Here is a 23,005-nt window from a genome sequence, read left to right as displayed (position 1 = left end):
ACATATTGTGTGTCAAGTACAAGACCAGGGAGATGCCACACCAGTACCCATGTACCTGTACGAGGTACCAGTACAGGGACCCCCAAACTAGACTGCATCCTGGACTACAATAGGTACATGGGAGGGGTGGACTTGTCAGATCAAGTCCTGAAGCCTTACAGTACTTCTGGAAGCGGGGCCACAGGCATCGTACCAGGGCAACACTTTTTAGGAGAAGTTCCCCAAACTGGCAAGAAGGGAAAAAGTCAAAAGAGGTGCAGAGTCTGCTATAAGAGGGGGATAAGGAAGGACACAATATATCAATGTGACACGTGTCCCGAAAAACCAGAGCTCTGTATGAAAGAGTGTTTTCAAATTTATCATCCATCCCTTTATTTTTAATTTACCCCAGTTTTACTCGCTCTGATCCACTTCGCACAGCTTACCCATCCTCATCTTTCCCCTCTGAGCCCTGCTGTATGCCCAGGCAGCTGATAACAGCCACATGTAGGGTATTGCCGTACCCGGGAGAGCCAACATTACAGTTTATGGGGTGTAGGTCTCCGGTGGCACATGCTGGGCACAATATATCGGACACTGACATGGCATATATATAGAAAATTGCAAATCTCACTCTGCACCATCTGCTGCGCATTATCTTTTACACAATACCTGTGGGGTCAAAATGCTCACTACACCTCTAGATGAATTCCTTAAGGGGTGTCGTTTTTAAAACGGGGTCACTTCTCGGGGGTTTCAACTGTACTGATACCTCAGGGGCTTCTGCACACACGACTTAGCACCAGAAAATTCCCAGTAGGCCACATGGTGGTCCTTTCCTTCTGAGCCCTCCCATGGGCCCAAACGGCAGTTTATCACCACAAATAGGGTATTGCCACACTCAGGACAAATTGGGCAACAAAATGCGGTATTTTATTCCTTGTGAAAATAAGAAATTTTGAGCCAAAACTACCTCTTATTGGAAAAAATAATTTTTTTTTTAATTCACAGTCCAATTAAAATAAATTCTGTGAAAAAACTGTGGGGTCTAAATGGTCACAACACCCATAAATAAATTCTTTGAGGGGTGTAGTTTCCAAAATGGGGTGACTTCTGGTGGGTTTCCATTGCTTTGATACCTTTGGGGCTCTGCAAATGCGACATGGCACCCGAAAACCAATCCAGCAAAATCTGGGCTCCAAAGAACACATAGCGCTCCTTTCCTTCTGAGGCCTCCCATGGGCCCAAACGGCAGTTTATCACCACAAATGGGGTATTGCCGCACTCAGGACAAATTGGGCAACAATTTGGGGTATTTTATTCCTTGTGAAAATAAGAAATTTTGAGCCAAAACTACCTCTTATTGGAAAAAATTTAATTTTTTTGAATTCACAGCCCAATTCAAATAAATTCTGTGAAAAAACTGTGGAGTCTAAATGGTCACAACACCCATAAATGAATTCCTTGAGGGGTGTAGTTTCCAAAATGGGGTCACTTCTGGTGGGTTTCCATTGCTTTGATACCTTTGGGGCTCTGCAAATGCGACATGGCACCCGAAAACCAATCCAGCAAAATCTCTGCTCCAAAGAACACATAGCGCTCCTTTCCTTCTAATACCTCCCATGGGCCCAAACGGCAGTTTATGGGCACAAATAGGGTATTGCCGCACTCAGGACAAATTTGGCAACAAAATGGGGTATTTTATTCGTTGTGAAAATAAGACATTTTGAGCCAAAACTACATCTTATTGGAAAAAAGTTTTTCTTTTTAAATTCACAGCCCAATTCAAATAAGTTCTGTGAAAAAACTGTGGGGTCTAAATGGTCACAACACCCATAAATAAATTCCTTGAGGGGTTTTGTTTCCAAAATGGGGTCACTTTTGGTGGGTTTCCATTGCTTTGATACCTCTGAGGCTCTGCAAATGCGACATGGCACCCGAAAACCAATACAGCAAAATCTGGACTCCAACAAACACATAGCGCTCCTTTCCTTCTGAGCCCTCCCATGGGCCCAAACGGCAGTTTATCACCACAAATGGGGTATTGCCGCACTCAGGACAAATTGGGCAACAAAATGGGGCATTTTGTTCCCTGTGAAAATAAGAAATTCTGATCAAAAATGACATCTTATTGGAAAAATTGTCATTCTTTTAATTTCACAGCCCAATTCAAATACGCGCTGTGAAAAAACTACGGGGTCAAAATGGTAACAATAACCATAAATTAATTCCTTGAGGGGTGCAGTTTCCAAAATGGGGTCAGTTTTGGGGGATTCCTACTGTTTTGGCACCTCAACACCTCTCCAAACCTGGCATGCTGCCTAAAATATATGCTAATAAAAAAGCACCACCAAAATGCACTAGGTGCTTCTTTGCTTCTGGGGCTTGTGTTTTATTCCACGAGCGCACTAGAGCCACATGTGGGACATTTCTAAAAACTGAAGAATCTGGACAATACATATTTAGTTGTGTTTCTCTGGTAAAACCTTCTTTGTTACAGAAAAAAAATAGAATAAAATTGAAATTCAGAAATAAAAACGAAATTTGCAAATTTCACCTCCACTTTGCTTTAATTCCTGTGAAATTCCTGAAGGGTTAAAAAACTTTCTAAATGCTGTTTTGAATACTTTGAAGGGTCTAGTTTTTAAAATGGGGTGCTTTATGGGGGTTTCTAATACATAGGCCCCTCAAAGCCACTTCAGAACTGAACAGGTACCTTAAAAAAAAGGCTTTTGAAATTTTCTTAAAAATATGAGAAATTGCTGTTTATGTTCTAAGCCTTGTAACGTCCAAGAAAAATAAAATAATGTTCTAAAAACGATGCTAATCTAAAGTAGACATATGGGAAATGTGAACTAGTAACTATTTTGGGTGGTATAACCGTCTGTTTTTCAAGCAGATGCATTTAAATTCTGAAAAATGCTATTTTTTCTAAATTTTCTCTAAATTTTGCAATTTTTCTCAAATAAAGACTGAATATATCGACCAAATTTTACCACGAACATGAAGCCCAAAGTGTCACGAGAAAACAATCTCGGAATCGCTTGCATAGGTTTAAGCATTCCGACGTTATTACCACATAAAGTGAAATATGTCAGATTTGAAAAATGGGCTCTGAGCCTTAAGGCCCAAACTAGGCTGCGTCCTTAAGGGGTTAATCTAGGGGTGTAGTGAGCATTTTGACCCCACAGGTGTTTCATAGATTTTGTCAGAATTGGGCAGTGAACATAAAAATTTTTTTTTCCAATAAGACATAGTTTTAGCTCAAAATGTTTCATTTTCAACACATAAAAGGAGAAAAATCACCTCAACATTGGTAAAGCAATTTCTCCCGAGTACGGCACTACCCGGTATATGGTCATAAACTGCTGTTTGTGCACCCAATGAGGCTCAGGAAGGAAGGAGCGCTATTTGGCTTTTGTAGTGCAGATTTTGCTGGATTGGTTTCTGGCTGCTATGTCGCATTTGCAAAGCCCCTGTGGGACCAAAACAGTGGGAACCTCCCAGAAGTGACCACATTTTTGAAACTACACTCCTTAAGGTATTCACCTAGGGGTGTTGTGAACATGTTAACCCCACAGGTTTTTTCCAGAAATTAGTTGTGCACTCGATGTTGCAGAGTGAAAATGGGAATTTTTCCATAGATATGCCAATATGTGGTGCCCAGCTTGTGCCACCATAACAACATAATTATTATGCTGTGTTTCCTGGTTTTAGAAACACCCTACATGTGGCCCTAATCTTTTGCCAGGACGATCGACCAGGCTCAGGAGTGAAAGAGTACCATGCAAAATTGAGGCGTAATTTGGTGACTTCATCATGTATTACAGACCTGATGAAGGGACCGGTACGGTCCAGAAATGCGTCGTCCACCGAATAAAGAACAAATTCCTTTCAATCCCTTAGGGACGCAGCCTAGTTTGGGCCTTAAGGCTCAGAGCCCATTTTTCAAATCTGCCGTATTTCACTTTATGTGGTAATAACGTTGGAATGCTTAAACCAATCCAAGCGATTCTGAGATTGTTTTCTCGTGACACATTGGACTTTATGTTAGTGGTGAAATTTTGATGATATATTCAGTGTTTATTGGTGAAAAATTGCAAAATTTAGAGAAAATGTATAAAAAAAAATTACATTTTTCAGAATTTAAATGCATCTGCTTTTAAAACAGATGGTTAGACCTCCCAAAATAGTTACTAGTTCACATTTCCCATATGTCTACTTTAGATTGGCATTGTTTTTTGAACATTCTTTTATTTTTCTTGGACATTACAAGGCTTAGAACATAAACAGCAATTTCTCATATTTTGAAGAAAATTTCAAAAGCCTTTTTTTTAAGGTACCTGTTCGGTTCCGAAGTGGCTATGAGGGGACTATGTATTAGAAACCCCCATGAAACACCCCATTTTGAAAACTAGACCCCTTAAAGTATTCAAAACAGCTTTTAGAAAGTTTTTTTAACCCTTTAGGAATTTCACAGGAATTAAAGTAAAGTAGAGGGGAAATTTGCAAATTTCATTTTTCTTGCTGAATTTCAATTTTATTCAATTTTTTTTCTGTAACACAGATGGTTTTACCAGAGAAACACTACTAAATATGTATTGTCCAGATTCTGCAGTTTTTAGAAATGTCCCACATTTGGCTCTAGTGTGCTCGTGGACTAAAACACAAGCCCCAGAAGCAAAGAAGTGCCTAGTGCATTTTGGGGCCAAATATAGTTTAGGCAGCATGCCAGGTTTGAAGAGGTGTTGAGGTGCCAAAACAGTAGGAATCCCCCAAAAGTGACCACATTTTGGAAACTACACCCCTCAAGGAATTAATGTATGGTTGTTGTTACCATTTTGACCACACAATGTTTTCACAGCACGTATTTGAATTGGGCTGTGAAATTTAAAAAATGAAATTTTTTCCAATAAGATGTCATTTTTTATAAAGTTTCCTATTTTCACAAGAAATAAAATACCCCATTTTGTTGCCCAATTTGTCCTGATTGCGGCAATACCCCATTTGCGGTGATAAACTGCCGTTTGGGCCCATGGGAGGGCTCAGAAGGAAAGGAGCGCTATGTGTTTGTTGGAGTCCAGATTTTGCTGGATTGGTTTTCGGGTGCCATGTCGCATTTGCAGAGCCCCAGAGGTATCAAAGCAATGGAAGCCCACCAGAAGTGACCCGATTTTGGAAACGACACCCCTCAAGGACTTTATTTATGGTTGTTGTTACCATTTTGACCGCACACTTTTTTCACAACATGTATTTGGATTGGGCTGGGAAATAAAAAAAAAATATTTTTTCCAATAAGATGTCAATTTTTATCAAAATTTCTTATTTTTAGAGGGAACAAAATACCCCATTTTGTTGTCCAATTTGTCCTGCGTGCGGCAATATCCCATTTGTGGTGATAAACTGCCGTTTGGGCCCATGGGAGGGCTCAGAAGGAAAGGACCGCCATTTGGCCTACTGCAGCTTTTCTGGTGCTAAGTCATGTATACAGAAGCCCCTGAGGTACCAGTACAGTTGAAACCCCTGAGAAGTGACCCCATTTTAAAAACGACACCCCTTAAGACATTCATCTAGAGGTGTAGTTAGCATTTTTACCCCACAGGTACTGTGTAAAAGATAATGCGCAGCAGATGGTGCAGAGTGAGATTTGCAATTTTTTCTATATATATGCCATGTCAGTGCCCAATATATTGTGCCCAGCATGTGCCACTGGAGATATACACCCCATAAACTGTAATGTGGGTTCTCCCGGGTATGGCAATGCCCTACATGTGGCTGTTATTACCTGCCTGGGCACACGGCAGGGCTCAGAAGGGAAGGACCACCATTTGGCCTACTGGAGCTTTTCTGGTGCTAAGTCATGTATGCAGAAGCCCCTGAGGTACCAGTAAAGTTGAAACCCCGGAGAAGTGACCCCATTTTAAAAACTACACCGCTTAAGACATTCATCTAGAGGTGTAGTGAGCATTTTGACTCCACAGGTATTGTGTAAAAGGTAATGCGCAGCAGATAGTGCAGTGTGAGATTTGCAATTTTCTATATATATATGCCATTTCAGTGTCCAATATAATGTGCCCAGCATGCGCCACCAGAGATATACACCCCATAAACTGTAATGTGGGTTCTCCTGGGTACGGCCATACCCTACATGTGGCTGTTATCAGCTGCCTGGGCACACAGCAGGGCTCAAAAGGGATAGATGAGGGGGATAAGCTGTGGGAGTGCATGAGGGTAGATGAAAAATCTAAGGGATGTTTGGTAAATTTTAAAACACTTTCATACAGAGCCCTGGTTTTTCGGGACACGTGTCACATTGATATATTGTGTCCTCCCTTATCCCCCTCTTATAGCAGACTTTGCACCTCTTTTGATTTTTTCCCTTCTTGCTTCCACTTCTTCTGGAAAGTGTTGCCCTGGTACGATGCGTGTGGCCTCGCTTCCAGAAGTACTGGGTGCCCCCTTCTTGGTCCCTAAAGATTAGGTTCTTGATAATGAGGTGCCTGGCCAGCTTCTTATACCACACCGCATGGCTTCAGGACTTGATCTGACAAGTCCACCCCTCCCATGTACCTATTGTAGTCCAGAATGCAGTCTGGTTTGGGGGTCTCTGTACTGGTACCTCGTACAGGTACATGTGTACTGGTGTGGCCATGTATTTTTGTCAATACAAGGACATTTTTCTTGTCTTGTGCTTGATACACAATATGTTGCTGCTAGAATGTGCCCTTCTCTCACCCCTTCTGAGTGTTTGCCCAAGCAGAGTCTTAGGGAGGCCTCTCAGATTTCTTCTAGCAGTGTCGCATGCCGCAGGACTTCTGGAAGCGAGGCACTTGAAGAGTGGGACGCTGGTATAAAAATTATCCAGGTAGAGTTGGTAACCCTGATCCAGCAGTGGGTGCACCAAATCCCACACAATTTTTGCATTAACTTCCAGTAAGGGGGGGCATTCTGGGGGCTGAATACAGCTGTCCTTCCCTTCATATATCCTAAATTTGTAGGTATACCCTGATGCACTCTCGCACAGCTTATTCATCTTCACACTAGACCTTGCCCTCTTACTCGGCAGGTACTGGCGGAATTGAAGCCTCCCTTTAAAATCTACCAAGGACTCATCAATAGAAATACACTTCTCAGGGGTGTATGCTTGGGAAAACCGGGCACTGAAACGGTCTAATAGGTTCCAGTTCAGTTCTGAAGTTGCTTTGAGGGGCCTATATATTAGGCACCCCCATCAAACACCCCATTTTAGAAACTAGACCCCCTCAAAGTATTCACAAGAGCATTTAGAAAGTTTATGAACTCTTTAGGTGTTTCACAGGAATTTAGAGCAAAGTAGAGGTGAAATTTACATATATTTTTTTTTGGTCAGAAAATCCTTTTTATACCATTTTTTCCTATAACGCAAAAGGTTTTAACAGAGAAACGCAACTCAATACTTATTGCCCAGATTCTGCAGTTTTGAGAAATATCCCACATGTGGTCCGAGTGTGGTAATGGACTGAAGCATCGGCCTCCGAAGCAAAGGAGCACCTATAGGATTATGAGGCCTCCTTTTTATTAGGCACCATGTCCAGTTTGAAGAGGTCTTGTGGTGCCAAAACAGTGGAAACCCCCAAAAAGTGACCCCATTTTGGAAACTAGACCCCTTGAGGAATTCATTGTAGTTTTCTTGGGGTGCATGTGGCTTTTTGATCCGTTTTTATTCTATTTTTAAGTGGCGTGGTGACTAAAAAACAGCAATTCTACTATTGTTTTTTTATTAATTTTTTTTTTACAGAGTTCACCGTGCGCTATAAATGACATATTCACTTTATTCTGCGGGGCGATACGATTACGGCGATACCAGATGTTTTTAGTTTTTTTTATGTCTTATGGCATTTGCACAATAAAATAAGTTTTGTAAAAAATCATTTACATTTTATGTTACCATATTCCGTACGAGGACTTATTTTTTGCGTAACGAATTGTAGTTTCGATCATTATCATTTTTAGACGCATGCGACTTTTTGATCTCTATTTATTACAATTTTTGGGAGGTGAAGTGACCAAACAATTGTGATTCTGGTACGGTTTATTATTATTTTCTTTTACGGCGTTCACCGCGTGGGTTAAATAATAAAATAATTTAGTAGTTCAGGCCGTTACGGACGCGGCGATACCAATTATGTATAGTTTATTTGTTTGTTTATATATTTTTATTAATAATAAAGGACTGATAAGGGAAAAAGGGGGATTTTTAATTTTATCACTTTTAAAACTTTTATTTTCTTATTTTTACACATTTTTTACTTTATTACTTTGTCCCACTAGGGGACTTGAGGGCAGGAGGCCCTGATCGCTATTCTAATACACTGCACTACATGCGTAGTGCAGTGTATTAGAACTGTCAGCTACTCACTGACAGCAAGCACAGTGGGTCCTGACTTTGTAATTGTAATACAAACGGGAGCTATGGTTTCCCGTTCATGGGTTCCTCCGACGGAAAGTTCTAACGAAACGTATGAACGGAACCCGATGCTGATGTGAACGAGGCCTAATAAATTATTGCAAGTCAGTTTGTTTATTTTATTTTTTTAAATTACATCACCTTTGTCTTTAGATTTATTTTCTGTAAAGGTAAAATATGGATTTGTCCATAAATGTTAAGCAATAAAAAAAAACTTTACTTGGGGTGTCCCTACTTGCTTACATTACTGTATATATTACAAAATGTTTGTAGAACTTCATATGTTCCTGGTAGCCATACTCTCTGTACCTTTACTGTTCATAGATTGCAAGTACTTTCAGGCAGGGCCTTCCCGGTCAGTGTCAGTCTGTTACTCTGGAAGGTTATGCTATCTATTGGAGTTGATTGTATCATGTGCTATGTGTTTAAACCCCTCTGTATTTAATATTAATTATAATGGCACTTTAACCCCTTCCCGAAAACTGAAGTGTCTAGTGCGTCGGTATTGCAAGTAACTTACTGCAATCCGACGTACCAGACACGTCACTACTTCAAATTGTTACTTTGTCAAGCGACAGAGTGACAGAACCGATGTCTCAGCTCTAAAGCAGAGTTGCTGGGCAGGAGATGCCGGCATGGAACCAATCAGAATGGTCCCGTGCCGGCAAGCGCTGTGATTGGGACATAAAGGCCGCTGGATATGCTAAAATCTGTAAGTTTTCATACACCATTTAAGACAATTATTTCGCTCAGTTGGTTGATAAACCAGCTAGATGGAATAATGTGCTAGATCTGATCTTATCTAATAGACCAGACACAATATCAGATCTGGAGGTCTGGGAACACTTGGACAATAGGGACCACAGTATGGTAAGTTTTAATATAATATTCAATAAAACAGTATGAAGAAGAGCGACAATACCTGGAATTTTGGACAGGAAAATTCAATCGACTGAAGAAACCACTTAGTCGTGTTGACCGGGATCATGTAATGGTAAATCGGAATACTGAAGATAAATGGGGAGTTTTAAAAGATATATTACAGGGAGGGAGGTTAACTTTTGATGAAATCAGATTGTCGGTCTTGGAATGTAGCAGATGTCACCATATATTCAATGTAGCTAATATTAAAAAAATTAGGGAGGGGAAGTATATGTGGGTCAATTGCTTTAAAGGACCAGTGTCACGGGAAAAAAATTTTTTACATCAATTTGACTTTAGTGTGTTATTAAACATTTTTTAATTTATTTGTGTGTTTGTGTTTTACTTTTTTTTATTTTTTCACTTTTTCTTCCCTATGGGGGCTGTCATTTTTTTTTCCATTTCTGTATGTGTCAATTAACGACACATACAGACATGGAATACGGCAGCTACAGTCCCATAGTGAATGCGAACTAGGCCCGTTCCATCCACTATGCTGTACGCCGTCTGTGTGGGAACGGCACATGAGCCGCTCCCACACAGTTCAAGTTGAACTGTGCGACGTCCGGCGCCATTTTCCTGTGGACCGGAAGTCGCGGCCGGACAGTAAGATTACTACTTCCGGTCGCGGCTTCCGGACTTGTGCACCTGGAGCGGCGGTAGCAGACGGAGCGGACGGACCGGAGGGAGCGGCGGCGGCAGGAGCAGGTAAGTTATTTCTATGCATGTTCGTGTTTTAGTGTGTGTTTACTACTGTATGTTAACCTACTACACTGTGTGTTAGCTCAAAAAATGGCGACACACAGTGTAGGAGGTTTGACCGTTCAATCCCCTCGTTTCTCCCGGTACTAGCCAGGATAAAGGAGGGGGGATTCTGAGAGCTCACTAGAGCGAGTGAGTTTTCTCAAATTTTGCAGCATAAAGCAATGTGGTTGCTTTACCACATGCAATGCTGCAATTTTGGGAATTGCTCCATCTAGTGACCAGTGCTGGGAAATATTATAAATTAGAATCTAATTTATAATATTTCCTGACTCTTGAAAAAAAATTAAAAAATTAGAACAATGTTTAATCACCTATACACTAATTGTTTAACTAAAAAAAAAAATACATTTTTTTCTAGCGACACTTTCCCTTTAAGGCCTAAAACACGTGCAGTACTAAGGGGTTAAAGTCCTGATCAGACTTCGTTTTTCATTAACATGTAGCTGAAATGCAGTTGGTTAAGTGTCTAATGCCTCGAATAAATTTGGGCATCCTGAATGCTAATTTTCAGAAGTGTGACATATTGTCAAATTTAAGGTTTTGAGAGGGTCACACGCAGAGCAAATTACAGCAAGTGAGGCACACATGACATCCCCTGCTAAGGAACAGGTGTAGCAGAAAATCTATTGTGAATGACTACCAATTACATCCTCAGGGAAGATCAGGGTAAATTTTAAAAGGCACAAATGGCACTGAAGCATTTATTTTCACTGGCTTTGCTCAAGCTGCACATTAAGGATTAGCAATTACTTTTTCCTGTTATGTCGACAAATGTTGATCTAAGACAAACCAATAACTTATTTGCTGTATCATTGCCTATTCACTTGTATTTTAAAGGGTATTCATGAAGATATTATAAAAATATATAAAAATATAATGCAGCAGGTTTACTATTCAAATGTCCCAGAATTCTGGCGTACATGCCATGCGCCAATTTATTAACTGTTTTAGACACTTTTTTCGACACGCTTGACAAGCTGGGTGCGGCTTAGCGAGAAAGATATGTGATCGAACAAAAGCGCGTGGCTTAAAATGTGACACCAAACACCAAAAATGCACCAAAATTTGGATGCAAAAGAACTGCAGTAAACTACGTAAACTAATAGGTGGAAAAGTGTGGAATAGGTGGAAAAGTGTTTAGCGAGATGCGCCAAATTTAAGATAAAGCCTGAACCATTGTAATAAATTTGGTAAATTTTCTGACTGCCTTCACTAAAACTTTGACAGTATTAAACATTTTCTTTACATGTTGTGGATGTTGCGTGTGTGTCATTTACCTAAGATGGCAATAGGAAGCACTAGGGGAAGAAGGCAAGCCAGTGGAGGCAGTGTGATTCTCTGGGTAATGTTCTGCTGGGAAACCTTGGCTCCTCCTGGCATTCATTTGGATGTTACTTGACACTTCCACCTACCTAAACATTGTTACAGATGAAGTATACCTTTTCATGGCAACCGTATTCACTAATCGCTGCGGTCTCTACCTCAGGTAGAAATTACAGAATTTTCCAACCCTCTCTAATATTTATAATGTAAGCACCTTTTGATTAACAGGGGGGCTGTGTGTTGAGCAATCTACAGGGGGGCTGTTTGTGGCGCTATGTACAGGGGGCCTGTGTTGGGCGCTATCTACAGGGGGGCTGCGTGTGGCGCTATCTACAGGTGGGCTGTGTGTGGAGCTATCTACAGGCGGCTGTGTGTGGAGCTATCTACAGGAGGGCTGTGTGTGGCACTATGTACAGGGGGGCTGCATGTGGCGCTATCTACAGGGGGACTGTGTATAGAGCTATCTACAGGGGGCTGTGTGTGGAGCTATCTACAGACGGCTGTGTGTGGCGCTATCTACAGGGCAACTGTGTGTGGAGCAATCTACAGGGGGGCTATGTGTGGAGCTATCTACAGGGGGGCTGTTTGTGGTGCAATGTACAGGGGGGCTGCGTGTGGTGCTATCTACAGGTGGGCTGTGTGTGGAGCTATCTACAGGTGGCTGTGTGTGAAGCTATCTACAGGGGGGCTGTGTGTGTCGCTATGCACAGGGGGGCTGCATTTGGCGCTATCTACAGGGGACTGTATGTAGAGCTATCTACAGGGGGGCTGTGTGTGTGGAGCTATCTACAGGCGGCTGTGTGTGGCGCTATCTACAGGGCGGCTGTGTGTGTGTAGCAATCTACAGGTGGGCTGTGTGTGGCGCTATCTACATGGGGCTGAGTGTGGCGCTATCTACAGGGGGGCTGTGTGTGGAGCTATCTACAGGGGGGCTGTGTGTGGCGCAATGTACAGGGGGGCTGCGTGTGGCGCTATCTACAGGTGGCCTGTTTGTGGCGCCAAGTACAGGGGGCCTGTGTGCGGAGCTATCTACAGGGGGGCTGTGTGTGGTGCAATGTACAGGGGGGCTGTGTGTGGTGCTATCTACAGGCGTGTGGAGCTATTTACAGGGGGGCTGTGTGTGGCACTATGTACAAGGGGGCTACAGGGGGCTGCTATCTACAGGGGGCTGCGTGTAGAGCGATCTACAGGGGGGCTGTGTGTGGAGCTATCTACAGGGTGGCTGTGTGTGGAGCAATCTACAGGGGGGCTGTGTGTGGTGCTATCTACAGGGGGGCTGTGTGTGGAGCTATCTACAGGGGGCTGTGTGTGGCGCTATCTACATGGGGCTGAGTGTGGCGCTATCTACAGGGGGGCTGTGTGTGGAGCTATCTACAGGGGGGCTGTGTGTGGCGCAATGTACAGGGGGGCTGCGTGTGGCGCTATCTACAGGTGGGCTGTGTGAGGAACTATCTACAGGCGGCTGTGTGTGGTGCTATGTACAGGGGGGCTGCATGTGGCGCTATGTACAGGGGGTCTGTGTGTCGAGCTATCTACAGGGGGGCTGTGTGTGGAGCTATCTACAGGCGGCTGTGTGTGGCGCTATCTACAGGGCGGCTGTGTGTGGAGCAATCTACAGGGCGGCTGTGTGTGGAGCAATCTACAGGGGGGCCGTGTGTGGAGCTATCTACAGGGGGCCTGTTTGTGGCGCTATGTACAGGGGGCCTGTGTGTGGCGCTATCTAAAGGCGGCTGTGTGTGGCGCTATCTACACGGGCTGAGTGTGGCGCTATCTACAGGGGGGCTTTGTTTGGAGCTATCTACAGGGGGACCAGTGTGGCGCTATCTACAGGGGGGCTGTGTGTGGCGCTATCTACAGGGGGGCTGTGTGTGGAGCTATCTACAGGGGGCTGTATGTGGAGCTATCTAGAGGGGGGCCTGTGTGTGGCGCTATATACAGGGGGGCTGTGTAGGGTATTATCTACAAGGGGCTGTGTGTAGTATTATCTACAGGCGGGCTGTGTGTGTGGAGCTATCTACAGGGGGCTGTGTATAGCTATCTACAGGGGGGCTGTGTGTGGAGCTATCTATAGGGGGGCTGTGTGTGGAGCTATCTACAGGGGGGCTGTGTGTGGCGCTTTCTACAGGGGGCTGTGTGTGGAGCTATCTACAGGGGGCTGTGTGTGGAGCTATCTACAGGGGGGCTGTGTGTGTGGAGATACGTACAGGGGGCTGTGTGTGGAGCGATCTACAAGGGGGCTCTGGTGGATGATTTTTCAATTGACTGGTAGCAGTTACACAACTGGAGAAAAAAAAACCCCATCATGTAACTCTGTAACCTGTCAATTGAAAAGTTATCAACCACAGGGTCTTCCTCTTGACTTTCATTGTTCTCAGCCTTTTGGTTTAGGCCTCATGCACACGACCGTGTTTTTGCGTCCGCAATTCCCCCGCAAATCCACGGGAGAATTGCGGACCCATTCTTTTCTATGGGGCCGTGCACACGACCGTAGTTTTTGCGGTCCGTGCACGGCCCGGGAACCCGGACCGCAGAAAGTACGGACATGTCCTATTATGGTCCGGAGTTGCGGTCCGGGCTCATTGAAAACAATGGCCCGGCCATGTGCATGTGCGGGCGGCTTGCGGCTGACAGTCCGCTGACAGTCCGCAGCCGGCCGACACGAAAATCACGGGCGTGCACACGGCTACGGTCGGGCTACGGTCGTGTGCATGAGGCCTTATCCTGCAGCTGCTGCTGCCGTGATGAGCATATGTTATATCCAAGTTAGGAAAAGTAACATAAAGACGATATAACCTGATCCATAATATTGGTGATATCCATTTTTTTTTTTGTAAGTCTAGAGATCCGCAGTGAGAATATGATCTTGTTATTTGAAGAAGGATCTGGCTGTGATTTGACGTGTTTATGCGGGACATTGAGCGTGGTTAGGGGCGTGGCTTAAAATGTCCCTCTTTTCCGAATTCAAAAGTTGGGAGGTATGCTAATATTTTTAACGTATCAAAGATATTGCATAATGTATAATACTATATATATATATATATATATATATATATATATATATATATATATATATATATATATATATATATATATATGTGTAAGATTTATTTCCTTCTGGGTGTATCTACAGGGGGGCTGATCAGTGAGATCTATTCATTCTTGCTGAACTTTTGCAAAAACAGCATTTAAATATGGCCTTGTAAAACAAGATTGGCTTGACCTGTTTGAAATTACACTAACCCTTAACTTTTGGGGGTGACAAAAACATTTTGTATAGGTAAAACAAAAATGTCTTCCTGTTTTACATGCAATGTCTAGACAAGCAAGTGGATCCTCCTGGATTCTGTGTAGCCTGGCATGAAGGAGCACTAAAGTTGCACCCTCCTTTTTTGCTGGAAAGATCTCATAGTTGCAGCACTCAGATTGACCTCTAAAGCCCCTTTAAAGCACTCAAACCTTTAAATCACTTAATAAGGAAAACCTCCTTGGTGGATAAATGTCTTGCTCCCTACCTGTCTCTGGTAACTTTATGACTCAAGCTTGTCTAGTTGTCATAATAAGACATAGAAAATCACTAGTTGTGTGGGTTTAAATGTGTACCAGGAAACGTGCACACTGGAAAGAATGAAAACATAACTGAGGCCATATATTTTTATATTGTCAGAATGACCAAAAGTAAAGGAATAAGGCCTCATGCACACGTCCATCACCGTTTTAGCGGCCGTTGTTGACGGATCCGTGTGCACTCCGTTTCCGTTCCGTGTTTCCGTTTTACACGGACGTTGTGCTTCCGCTTTGCTTCCGTTGAAAAAACGGATGTGAACTTCATTTGAACTTGTCACATGTCCCAGGGAACACCCATAGAAAGGTTACAAGAACTTTTTGGTGCTGTTTTCTTTAGCTTTCAGAGCATTGAGAACAGTTTGAGATTACTCTGCTTGGCTTACTTTGGTTTTTTGGGATTTTTGGAGTGAAAATATGAGCTCCAAACCTGTTGACCGTGTCCTTTTTGCCTGGCTTCTTTATCGATCCTTTGGACAGCAATCTGCTAGATTGGAAGAAGAACCGAGGAGGAGAAGGAGGTATTGGGTTCATCCCATTGTCTCCCAACGGACTTCTAAAGGGCATTTCCATACCCTCTACGATGACCTGCGAGAGCACCCTGAAAAATTTGTCAATTTCTGTCGTATGTCAGTAAGCACATTTGATTGTCTGCTGGAGGCTGTGCGTCCTGGAATCACTCTCCAGGACACATATATGAGGCGCTGTATTTCTTCTGAGGAAGGACTGCTCGTCACATTAAGGTAAATGCTCCCTTTCAAAAAAGCTGCCATGTCCCCCTGATACATGTCTCTTATTTTAAATAATTTTTTGTTTAACATTGTTTTTCAGATTTCTGGCAACTGGCAACTCCATTGCCTCTCTTCACTTCGAGTTTCTGCTGGGGAACAGCACCATATCTCGTATTATCCGGTTGACATGCGAGGCAATCTGGCGTATACTCAGGGAGACGGTGATGCCACAGCCAACAGCAGAAGATTGGCTACGAATTGCCGATGGCTTCCTGGAAACCACACAATTTCCAAACTGCATTGGGGCACTTGATGGGAAGCACATTCGTGTGCGGAAGCCGCCTCACTCAGGGTCCCAATACTACAATTATAAGCAGTATTTCTCTGTAGTACTGTTGGCCTTGGCTGACAGCAACTACAGGTTTATAATTGTAGATATTGGGGCCTATGGGAGCACTGCGGATGCTCGCATTTTCAGGGCTTCCCGAATGGGTGAACGGCTCCAATCCAATCAACTCTCCCTCCAGGAAACCCAGACCACTACCGGGATCATCAGAACCGCCAGCCCCATTTGTCATTGTGGCGGACGAAGGATTTGCACTTTCTCCCCACGTCATGCGTCCATTCCCTCGTAGAAGTTTGGACAACAGGAGGCGCATTTTCAATTACCGCCTAACACGTGCACGTCGGTTTGTCGAGTGCGCCTTTGGAATTTTAACCCATAAATGGAGAGTGCTGATGTCCGCCATACAGATGGATGCAGACAATGTGACCCTGGTGACACAAGCATGTGTCCTATTACACAACTTCACCAGGGTTCACGATACCTGTTTGGACACGGATATTGATCAATACACCACTTCCGCAGAGGTCCCTCTTGATCTGACGTCACATAGAAGACCTGGATCGGCTGGCCTGGCTATCCGTGACATTTATGCCGCATATTTCCTGACCCCAGAGGGAGCAGCAGTTCCCTCGCAGCGGAACTCTATTTCTTCTGCTCGTTAAACATGTAATTTGCTAGAATGTTTTTTGTTGTTATTTAGTCTGTTTCAAAGTTAATACCTGTTTCGTTAGTGTAATGGCTCACAAGGCAATGAGGACCCTTGACTTGGGCTTGTGAGCTAATAATATTTTGGCAAATGTAATTTTTTATTTTGGAACCTAAATTTCAAAACTTAACCAAAAATAGTATTTGGGCAAGGCCAAAAACTTTGTCTATGATTTGAAATTTAATTTGCAAAAATATAAACAAATACCTCATTATATGTGAAATGAGCTGTCTGCAGATTATCTTACCCAAAAATGCCACACAATTTCATCATACAAAGTTATAGAAAATAATAAAATTATTAGTCAAACTATAAAAGTTTTATTGCAGAACAACAAAATAAAACCAACATGGTTCAAAATCACCAACATGGTGAATAACAATATAAACATTACACACTGATTACAAGTTGAAAACCTCTGGTCCACTTGCTCCTGCAGGAGAGGTTGGCGGTCGAGCGGGGGGCATGTCTTTCCTGCGATTCAGGCCCATGATGGTGCCCTTGGTAGGGGTGACCCACGTTCCCCTGGTAGGTTTGGCCGCTTGATGGCAGGTAGCTTGGTCCGCTACCTGCCTGGTAGCTTTGCGTGCTACTCGAGGAGCCATAAAAATCTGGATGCTGTTGGAATTGTGGTCGGGATTCATGCCCTCGCTGCGCACCAACATATAACAGCTCATTGTTATGCAGCCGCCACAAGTCAACTGCCCTAAATATGGGCCTTGGATCATTTGGTGGTTTGGCCGCCTCAAGCATCGCCATAATTGCTTCCTGGACACGTAGACGCCGGTCTTCAGGGAAACATGTAAGATGTGGGGTGAGGCTCCGGAGGAAGGTCTCCTCAGGGCTCTCTGCACTACTTTTTTTTAAGTAGTCTATAACGTGGGACTCCACAACAGCCCTATTGTCCACTGCAACAGACCCGCGTTTGCGCCTTGCACCCCGGGCAGTTACTTCACCAGAAGCCATCGTCGAACTGGTAGATGCCTGCATCGAGTCGTCTGTGAGACACATTGATTCGTTGGGAGTAGACTGTGCCTCCGGCTCCTCCTGTTCTTGGACATCGCTGTCCTCCTCCTGTGCCTCCTCCAGATTGTCAATTGTTCTTCGATGTTGTGAAGGAAAACAGAAATTTTTAGTACAATACAATTTGTTTGTGGAAAGTATTACTTTTTGCATTATTAAAATATTATACCCACATACTTCTACTGTACATCAAATTGGTGGGTGTTGCGACTACATGAACCCATTTATATCAGCTGTCAGGAACAGGGCATAGTGCTCGGACCTACGGTTTTTATGACCACAACTGACGGTCATTTTCCGAAACTTGGAGGGAAGTTGTTATAAAAAAAGGGTAAGCAGCTCTCGTACAAGAGCAGCTGTCACAAAAAAACTAAATATGCATACACTTTGAAATAACAATTAATAATATGCCTACGTCATGTAGAATATTTTAGTATGACATGAATATATTAACTTGAAATCAAGCATAAACAAATTTACTTACGGACGAAGTTCAATTACTTGTTTCAGGAACATAAGCTGTTTAGTATAAATGTAAGGTTTTTTTTGGCTGCCCGCCTGACCACTTTTGGATTTCTTCAACTGCTCACGTCTGAAATGGTCCCGACAAGAATTCCAGCGAGTTTTCACCTCCTGGACTTTGAAATTAAAAAAATAAATAAAAATAAATTAATATTGCACTAGAAATAATACAGAATACAACTGTGCAAGCTCTACGCTACCCTCTGACACACTTGAAACTGCGCAAAGTCTATACCGGTCAGAATTTTGGGATTGCAAAGCACATGTTATGAGACAGCAGGTCAATGCGAAAATAACATTACTGTGGGTGTGTAAAGTTTAACCTACTGAGAATTACATACAATGGAACAAAAGAAAAGCATGCTCAGAAAAAAAGCAGTGCAATGTGTGCATTTACTTACTTATTTTGTGACGCTGGGCACTAGTTCCCTTCTGCCATCTGCGTGTCAAAAGCTCCTTGGCTAGTTCCTCCCACGCGGCGTCCTTTTTATAATGGTCGTGGTAGCATTCTGTGCGCGTATCCCCCAGTTCTGGGTGATCCTGCACCAATGCTATCAGTCTTTCCACATCCATCTTCAGAACTGACTGTCTACTGTAGACTGTGAGTCTGTGAACTTTGGCCCACCTAGCCGTTGCTATGGCAACGGATCCGTCAAAAACGGACGGCACACGGAAGCCTTCCGTGTGCCATCCGTGTTTTTGACTGACCCATTGACTTCTATGGGCCACACGGTCACTGAATCACTGAGCAAAGTAGGACATGCTCTACTTTGCACGGAACGGAACAACGGATCCGTTTAAATAACGGAAGTGTGCATGGGGCCATTGCAATGAATGGGTTCTGGGTGCTATCAGTGACAAAAACGGATAGCACCCTGAAGGAAAAAACGGAAGTGGGCATGGGGCCTAAGTAAAATTTTAAAGGGAAACTGCGAGCAGTTTTGAGCCCTCAAAGCTGTTTATGGTTCTATATACAGGGTGGGAAGTGTGATGTAACTATACCAGTGGTGTCGGTCATGCAAGATTCTGAGTAATCAACGTTTGAATGCCCCCTGTGCTATATTTGCGAGTGCTCCGGAGATCAGACCATAAAATGAATTCAGACCTCAAACCAGACCCCCTGAATAAATCAGTCTTGGTGGGGACTGGCATGCATTGGTTTTTGTTGCGTTCCAAGAGACATAAATTTTGTTTTTTACCGTCGATTTGGCCATATGTGGCTTGTGTTTTGCTAGACAAGATGTGGTTTTTATTGGCACCATTTTGGGGTACATGGGACTTATTTATTAACTTTTTGTTTTATTTTGGGGGAAATGGAAATAAAAAGCAATTCCGGTTTATTTGATGTGTTAACTTTATTGTTCAGGTCGTTACGATCACAGCGATACAATATTAGTGCATTTTTTTTCTTTTTTTCACTATTTTACAAAATAAAACCACTTATTATGAAAAAAAGGTTTTAGATTTCTTTAACTGTATTTAATAATTATTTTTTTTCCATTAGGGATCTTCACATTGTGATCCTGTGATCGCTGACATAATACTTTGGTATACCCAAAAGTGTATACCAAAGCACTACTGCCTGTCAGTGAGTCTGACAGGCAGTCTATTTGGGCCCTTCTGAGGCCTCCGGGCTGTCATGGCAACCCATTGGTGACCGGAAAACAGATCGAGCCCCCTTCCTCTGTCAAACGACTTAAATGCTGTGGTCACTATTGGCCGCAACATTTAAGGGGTTGAACGACTAGACCAGAAGGTCTCTCCGATCCCAACCTTTGCAGCTGGAAACCAGCCGTCAGTCACAGCTGGGCCACTGCGGCGATCGCTACGGCTTAGCTTCTGTATATAACACAGAGAAACAATTGAGAGCCTTTAACGCCAATGTATATATATATATAAAAGTTTTAAATTTTATTAAACAAACACCATACAAGTTAAAATAAACAAAAAGATATGACTCTAGTATAACAGGCAGAGACTGCACAAAATTTTGTTGCTAACTATAGTCTATGGGCAAGCTTGTAGATATATTAGATAGACATCTATTACAGAAATGTATTAGAGACAGTGCATTGAACAAAGTTAGCTGTCAAATCATGGACTTACCCATAAGTGGCAACAGAGAGTAAAAGAGTGTCTGCTCTGCCGTATAAACCCCGACGCGCGTTTTCTTAGCTTCTGTGCCCGGGTGATCACATCATGTACATACGCATCAGGATGCAGGAAGGGAACCCTTCCCATGACATACATGTATGTGAAAATGCAGGAAGGAGTTAACAGGTCTTTGATCTGTATTAAATTAATTCTATAGGTCCATTCTGTACCTCTTTGTGCCACCATTTTTACATGGAGACACGTTCACAGATTCCATGAGAATCCAGGAGAGAAACAAAAAACATCAGAGGTTCTGGGCCTCAATACAAAATCTGTTACAGGGTTCCCATTTATGAAATGCCATATATTACACTGGTGTGTTCTTTTGTGGCAGAGGTAACTTTGGATACTCTCAGGCACCAGGGCCCAAGAGTGACTGCTACCTTTGCACCCCCTATAGCTATGCCCATGCTTCATTTCATGTTGTATTAGGGAGGGTTTCCATTGTTTTTAAATATTATTTAGCTGTACACAGCTTATTGGGTCCAGACAGTATGATACCCTCACCCACACCTCTCTACCTTGGGGAGCATTTGCACTAATCGGGCTTGGAAACTGCAGTCATATGATATCACTTTGATGTGTTGCAAGCAGCATTAGGCCTCATGCACACGACCGTAGTGTTTTTCTGGTCCGCAAATTCCAGGACCGTGTTCTGTGAAATGTCATCCGCAGTTCATCCGTATGTAATCTGCATTTCATCCGTATGTAATCCGCAAAATGCGGATGAAAAAAAAAAAAGCCTAGGTAAAACAGGATGACGACAGAACTCATTCCCGCTCGTCGCCTAGCAACACTTCCGCAAATCCGCAAACTGCGGATGACATACGGAGGTGTATCCGCAATTTCCACGGGCCCATTGACTTCTATTGGCATGTCCGCATCGAATTTGCGGCCCGTAATAAGACATGTCCTGAGTTTCAGCGGCACGGATGTGCGGACATGCGGACACCCGTGAAAACACGGATAGTGTGTATGGGCCCATAGAAATGAATGGGTCCGCAATTCTCCCGTGGATTTGCGGGGGAATTGCGGACGCAAAAACACGGTCGTGTGCATGAGGCCTTAGATTTGCAAAGAGAGATATTGTTTTCAAGATTGACTTCTGCTGCGTACCACTGTCTATCTCTGGAGACAGCAGTTCAATTTGTGATGCCTATTACTGCACACAAATATCACTGTTGAGCCTTGAGATGCTTGTAAAAAACATTTCTAAGATCTGCTAAAGGAAAACCAATTATAGACCCCCCTCTCCACAGTTTTCCTGTGAAGTTTTAGTAACATTTAAAAAAAAAACAAAAAAAAAAAACATGCTATAAAGATGATTTTTCATTTACCCGTAAAGTAATAATTTTATGTATTCAGATATGATACCATTTCTACATATCTCCTGTGTGCATTCCTTCACTCTGCAATAACTTTATCAATGACAATAAATCTTACATTATCCTGGGCAAATGGTGTGGAAAAATTCCAGGCTACTTTTTTTTACAAACCAATTACTTTAAAATAATACACGTGTGCGACAATTAGACAATATAACACTATTGTTTTTTCTTTACAATGCATGTAAAGAAAAAATATTGCAACAGCACTCTTTGTAGGTAGACGTAGCAGTAATGCAAATGTGTATATATACACTACCGTTCAAAAGTTTAGGGTCACTTAGAAATTTCCTTATTTTTGAAAGAAAAGCACAGTTTTTTCAATGAAGATAACATTAAATTAATCAAAAATACACTCTATACATTGTTAATGTGCTAAATGACTATTCTAGCTGCAAACGTCTGGTTTTTTATGCAATATCTACATAGGTGTATAGAGGCCCATTTCAAGCAACCATCACTGCAGTGTTCTAATGGTAGATTGTGTTTGCTAACTGTGTTAGAAGGCTAATGGATGATTAGAAAACACTTGAAAACCCTTGTGCAATTATGTTAGCACTGCTGTAAATAGTTTTGCTGTTTAGAGGAGCTATAAAACAGACCTTCCTTTGAGCTAGTTGAGAATCTGGAGCATTACATTTGTGGGTTCGATTAAACTCTCAAAATGGCTAGAAAAAGAGAGCTTTCATGTGAAACTCGACAGTCTATTCTTGTTCTTAGAAATGAAGGCTATTCCATGCGAGAAATTGCCAAGAAACTGAAGATTTCCTACAACGGTGTGTACTACTCCCTTCAGAGGACAGCACAAACAGGCTCTAACCAGAGTAGAAAGAGAAGTGGGAGGCCCCGCTGCACAACTGAGCAACAAGACAAGTACATTAGAGTCTCTAGTTTGAGAAATAGACGCCTCTGAGGTCCTCAACTGGCAGGTTCATTAAATAGTACCCGCAAAACGCCAGTGTCAACGTCTACAGTGAAGAGGTGACTCCGGGATACTGGCCTTCAGGGCAGAGTGGCAAAGAAAAAGCCATATCTGAGACTGGCTAATAAAAGGAAAAGATTAATATGGGCAAAAGCACACAGACATTGGACAGAGGAAGTTTGGAAAAAAGTGTTATGGACAGACGAATCTAAGTTTGAGGT

At 42.8% G+C, this 23,005-nt stretch overlaps 1 protein-coding gene across 2 annotated transcripts in view; it reads right to left on the bottom strand.

The window, feature by feature from the left end:
- Positions 1–17,180: 17,180 nt before the first annotated feature.
- The window catches only part of LOC142741491 (uncharacterized), a 94,041-nt gene continuing 88,216 nt past the window's right edge, over positions 17,181–23,005 (bottom strand). For both annotated transcript variants that reach the window (XR_012881162.1, XR_012881164.1), the window contains 2 exons: positions 18,286–18,439; positions 17,181–17,880 (listed from right to left, as the gene is read on the bottom strand). The gene's annotated coding sequence lies outside the window, so the exon portion shown is untranslated. The remainder of the gene's footprint in view (positions 17,881–18,285; positions 18,440–23,005) is intronic.

The sequence above is a fragment of the Rhinoderma darwinii genome, chromosome 2, assembly GCF_050947455.1.
Source record: "Rhinoderma darwinii isolate aRhiDar2 chromosome 2, aRhiDar2.hap1, whole genome shotgun sequence".
Classification (NCBI taxonomy): Eukaryota; Metazoa; Chordata; class Amphibia; order Anura; family Rhinodermatidae; genus Rhinoderma; species Rhinoderma darwinii.
The sequence above is the reverse complement of the archived record's forward strand: the minus strand, read 5'-3'. Positions and strand labels throughout refer to the sequence as shown.